This window comes from Lissotriton helveticus, chromosome 1_1 (assembly GCF_964261635.1).
Source record: "Lissotriton helveticus chromosome 1_1, aLisHel1.1, whole genome shotgun sequence".
Taxonomy (NCBI): Eukaryota; Metazoa; Chordata; class Amphibia; order Caudata; family Salamandridae; genus Lissotriton; species Lissotriton helveticus.
Genome location: NC_136057.1, coordinates 533,435,374 through 533,441,532, shown reverse-complemented (window position 1 = coordinate 533,441,532; position 6,159 = coordinate 533,435,374).

The window sequence follows — 6,159 nt, the reverse complement described above, 5'->3', positions numbered from 1 at the left end:
GGTCCACTGAAATGGCCCTGGGACACCTTGGAAATCGGACGCTTGTCTGCTAGGTCTTGGACCCCATTCTCGAAAGCGTCCCCTCCGCCTTGAGAATTCATCAAAAGTTTTGGGGGCCCCGACTCCTGCAGGCTTCTGGTGGGGAGCGGCTGCCATGATTGCTCGCGGAATGACCACGACGGAGCTACGAGATGGTGGTGCTCTCATGCTGACGCCAGTTTAGTCTGAAACATCCAGAAACAAGGTGGGGCTTTCATCGTTTGGGAAAAAAAATAAAAAGTTTTCATCCAATGAAAAGTGTTGTTTTTAGGTCATATGATCAAGCCTTCCATCATTAGGAAACCAAAAGTAAAATGAACCAATGAAAAGTTTTATAAACAAGTCACATGACCTGTTATGCGGCATAGGGTATAAAATGCGGAGAAAATACGTTGGCACGTGAGGCGGCGTCAGTGGCGGACCGATGTGCGAATAGGCCGAAGGCAATACAACGCGCCAAGATCCGGATGGCACCGAGGTGGTGTCCAGCAAGTTGCAGCACTGGTGTGGCCATCCTACAATGCTGAAAGTCGGCGTGGGGCGCCCCGTTGGCCTGTGAGTTTGCGTCAGTAGCGGACCGATGTGCGAATAGGCCGAAGGCAGCACAACGCGCCAAGATCCGGATGGCACCGAGGTGGTGTCTAGTAAGTTGCCGCACTGGTGTGGCCATCCAACAATGCTGAAAGTCGGCGTGGGGCGCCCCGTTGGCCTGTGAGATGGCATCAGTAGCGGACCGATGTGCGAATAGGCCGAAGGCAGCACAACGCGCCAAGATCCGGATGGCACCGAGGTGGTGTCTAGTAAGTTGTCGCACTTCTGTGGCCATCCTACAATGTTGAAAGTCGGCGTGGGGCGCCCCGTTGGCCTGTGAGATGGCGTCAGTAGCGGACCGATGTGCGAATGGGGCCAAAGGCAGCGCAACAATATTTTCTGACTGACACCACAAGGCGCTGAGATGCCAAGATCCGGATGGCACCGAGGTGATGTCTAAGTTGCGGACTGATGTGCGAATGGGGCCAAAGGCAGCGTAACAATATTTTTTGTATGGAAGATACCACTAGGCGTTGAGATGCCAAGATTCGGATGGCACCGAGGTGATGTCTAGCAAGTTGCTGTACTGGTGTGGTCATCCTACAATGCTGAAACTCGGCGTGGGTCGCCCCATTAGCCTGTGAGATGGCGTCAGTAGCGGACCGATGTGCGAATAGGCCGAAGGTAGCACAACGCGCCAAGATCCGGATGTCACCGTGGTGGTTTCATAGTTGAGAGGCACTTCATCTGCAGTGGGGCGCCGAGATCCGGATGGCACCGAGGTGATGTCTAGCAAGTTGCTGTACTGGTGTGGTCATTCTACAATGCTGAAAGTCGGCGTGGGGCGCCCCATTGGCCTGTGAGATGGCGTCAGTAGCGGACTGATGTGCGAATGGGGCCAAAGGCAGCGCAACAATATTTTCTGAAGAGAAGACACCAAAAGGTGCTGAGATTCCAAGATCCGGATGGCACCGAGGTGGTGTCTAGCAAGCTATGCAGTTGAGTTGTGTGCGCACTTGCGGCGAATAGGTCGAAGGCAGCATAACAATGTTTTTTGAATAGAAGACACCACAAGGCGTTGAGATTCGGTTACCACCGAGGTGATGTCTAGCAAGTTGCCGCACTGGTGTGGCCATCCTACAATACTGCTCCGAATAACGGCGTGGGGTGCCCGAAGGAGGGGGGAGCCGGCGTGAATGGGCCTTCCTAGGTGGAGGCTCGTCTGCTGTAGTAGGGGGCCCCTTTACCGTTTCAGTTGCCATTCAGCTGAGTTTCGGCTGCTCTTGATGCTACAGCGACAGGCGGCTGCAAGAGGACTCTCAAAATGGCGGCCTGTTCTTTGGATTTGGGCCTGGTCCACTAAAATGGCCCTGGGACACCTTAGAACTCAGACGCTCGATTTTTTTTTCCTTTCCTGTACATGCAAAAAAAGGTAAATGCCCGGTACGTTACACGCTTCATCTGCCACGATGAACTCTCCAGAGGAACCGAAAAAAAATATAGTTGTGGTAACTATACCATGCATCGTCATATGGAGAGGTGGCACCAATTAATTATAGTGCTGCATAAAAGAGAGATTTGGAGGAGAACCCCTGACCTGCTAGTACATTCATCAAAGAAGTGGCACTGAGAGCTTCAGAGGCAAGGGAAACGGTCCCAAATATTTAGAAGAACTTTGGAAAGATTAAAATGACATGTTTAGATTGTGGCAAATTAATTTCATGTGGACAGATGAGTGTTACTCTAATAAATACAGCATATAAACATCATCATAGTCGATGGTTGGTAGAGACATTTTGACTATATCCTGGACCTGCCCGTCCTCGCCCAAAATGGCGCCGGAATAAATGGGACTCGTAACTCCTTGTTGTGTACTGGTTGCAGAACCTTGAAATCACGAGATACGTATGCAGTTTTGAAGCACATGGCGGGCGGGGACGAGAATTGATTGACTATTTCGACATCCCTATTGATATTAAGTTCTGATGTGTTATTGATTACTGTACTGTTGAAAGTTCGAATTAACGTCACCCATGGTACTTGCCCGCAAATGTATATCTAGATAATTTTATTGTAACTGGCCCTGTCGTATTTTAATTATAAAATGTACGTCCACCGATTCCGTAACTGTTAGACACCTTAGTTCTTGCAACCTAATGGCCCGCCCGTTACGTTCCTCTACAGTGTAAATGTCTATTCATCATATACGATTACAGTTTGCTCTGTGGCAGGCCCACGTGGTTATAGGCTCGTATTTGTATAATGAAATTTTCACAATAAAGGTTTTTAAAAGAAAACATGGTAGTAGTATATACATTGGTAAAGTTTTTAATAATAGTGACTGTTTTAGAATCATTAAAAGGCAAGTGAAATAAAGCAGACCAATTACATGAAGGGTAAAAGGTATAATACGAAGGAACGCAGTAAAGATAAATGGTCAAGGGCTGTTGTGTTTTCTATTCCTGCAACATAAAGTGATCGATAAGAATCTCATATTCAGGCGTATCGGCGACTAAGACAGCAGGTCGACCCTCTTTTGCTCAACGGCTCCGTCATGGGACGAAGAAACGCTCTTTTTCTCGAAAAAAGAATATATTTTACTTGCAGGACAGTTGTAAAATTTCCGGGAAAGTACATTAGCCTGGAACATTATAACATATATTTAAGAAAAAATAATGTTCGGAAGTAATGAAAAGCGTAATTTTTAGGTCATATGACCAAGCCTTTCATCATTACAATAAGAAAAGTAAAATGAACCAATGAAAAGTTTTATTAACAAGTCATATGACTTGTTATGCTTACGTTACGCGCTGCGAGCCCCGGATGACTTCCGGATGCGCTAACGCGGCGCGTCATATGACGCATTACGCGACAACGCAGGTCCAGAATATAGTCAAAATGTCTCCACCAACCAGCGGTCGGAACACAACCCCTTTCAGCAGGCTAAATAGTTCTGTTAAATGACAACAGAAGGGACAGGCAACAAGAACCATCAGTCAAAGAGGGGAGGGCTAGTTCTTCTCTACCGGGTTACATTGGGGCGCTACCGGAACTGATCGAATTGGTAGTCTACAGTGTTTCTGGATGTTTCAGACTGAAGCTGGGGTTAGCATGAGAGCAGCACCATTTCGTAGCTCCGTCGTGGTCATTCCGCAACCAATCATGGCAGCCGTTCTTTATCGTTATTTTGGGCGGGGTGGGTGGCGGAGCCGAGCTGTTTTGCAGCCATCATTGTGTGGAGTTCAGTTCATCTCACTAGTTTTGTATTTGTCATGAGGGGTTGTTCCTAATGTTTCTATTTTAGCGAGGTCAAAAAGAGATCCCATTAGTGGCCTACTGATTTTGCTCGATTCCTTTTCTTTTTTTTTACACGATTTTTCGTTATCTGCAAAGACTAAACAGAGTATTGCGACTCTGTGTTTGTTTGTAAATAGAGAATGAACCAAAGAGAACTAATTCTAAAACAGTAAATACTTGGATAACAATCAATCAAATGGAGAGAGAAGCAGGCACGACGGATTACAACGGGGGCAAAGGCCTGCGTTAACTACCTTTCACTATCTGCAAAGAGAGAGTACTCCTAATAGAAATGAGGGGGGGGCACCATTCAAAGCAGATCAGTGTGCATAAACACGAAAATGTTTTCACTTACCACGTACTTGACATTCGACAGCTTATGATATTTGCTATTAAAAAACCATTGAAATTCACTGAAAAAACCATAGGTTATAGACCATATATAGTTAGGAATTAGCATTTACAAAACCTTGAAAATTCACTGAAAAAACCATAGGTTATAGACCATATATAGTTAGGAATTAGCATTTAAAAAACCTTATTTTACTCACACAAAACCATTGAAATTCCATATATAGTTAGTTGCACTAACTATATATTGCGCACCCGCAATCCACTGCTGATCATGTCACATATTACATCATTCATGACATGGTCAGTGACATCACTGATGACATCACTGATGACATCTCAAATGACATCACTGATGACATCACTGATGACATCTCATTTGACATCATTCTTGTGCTAATACGATAAACCTCTTCAGACTCTAATATAACCTTAGATACACTCAGTGTATACAGACACTCACACACTGCCACTCATCCATGGAGTTACTCACACACCCAGTCAGTCATGCAAAGAAACAATCTCACCTCCATTTCTTCAACTATACAGTTAAACACACCTTACTTATTGAAACATATACTAACACATATTTACTCTCTTATACAATCCCTGATACAAGTTCACAATGATCGATACAACCACTCACTCATTCAGTGGCTCTCATGCACAGTTATTTATATATGCCAACTCTCACATGTACTGTGTTTTACATATGTACTTACTATGACATGTAGCATTGAGATATCCATACACTCATGCACACAGTCAACTGCCCATGTAGCTGTTTCCACATGCACTCTTGAACTCATACACCTAGTGAATAAACTGCTCACACATCTATGCATAGAGTCACACACCTTCCAGCCACCCCCACACAAACTCAATCTCCCATAGAAATACTTGGGCAACCAATTAATAACACATATAGCCTCTCGTATAGCTAATGATCAACACATGCAGCAGTTTACAGAACAACAGACATAATGATGCACAAATTAAGACAGTTTAGTCACTAACCCATGCATTCAGTGAGACACATTTAATCACTCACTCATACAGTCAGTCACGCACCTACTAAATCCTTCATCCAGACACTTATACATCCACTCATTCTTCAATATGTAAGACATATTTTAACTTTACAGAAACATACAGTCACTGGATGTTGTCATCAGTGATGTCATCAGTGATGTCATTTGAGATGTCATCAGTGATGTCATCAGTGATGTCACTGACCATGTCATGAATGATGTAATATGTGACATGATCAGCAGTGGATTGCGGGTGCGCAATATATAGTTAGTGCAACTAACTATATATGGAATTTCAATGGTTTTGTGTGAGTAAAATAAGGTTTTTTAAATGCTAATTCCTAACTATATATGGTCTATAACCTATGGTTTTTTCAGTGAATTTTCAAGGTTTTGTAAATGCTAATTCCTAACTATATATGGTCTATAACCTATGGTTTTTTCAGTGAATATATATATATATATATATATATATATATATATATATATATATATATATACATATATAGTGAAAAATACCGTCCGGTCGAAACGCGTCGCCAATAAACATACATTGTTAAACACGGACCCTGGAGTGCGAGTCATCTGTTGTTCTGGAGAACATCTAACTGGGAAACCTTCGTGAATATATATATATATATATATATATATATATATATATATATATATATATATATATATATATATATATATATTCACTGAAAAAACCATAGGTTATAGACCATATATAGTTAGGAATTAGCATTTACAAAACCTTATTTTACTCACACAAAACCATTGAAATTCGCATATATAGTTAATTGTACTAACTATATATCGCGCACCCGCAATCCACTGCTGATCATGTCACATATTACATCATTCATGACATGGTCAGTGACATCACTGATGACATCACTGATGACATCTC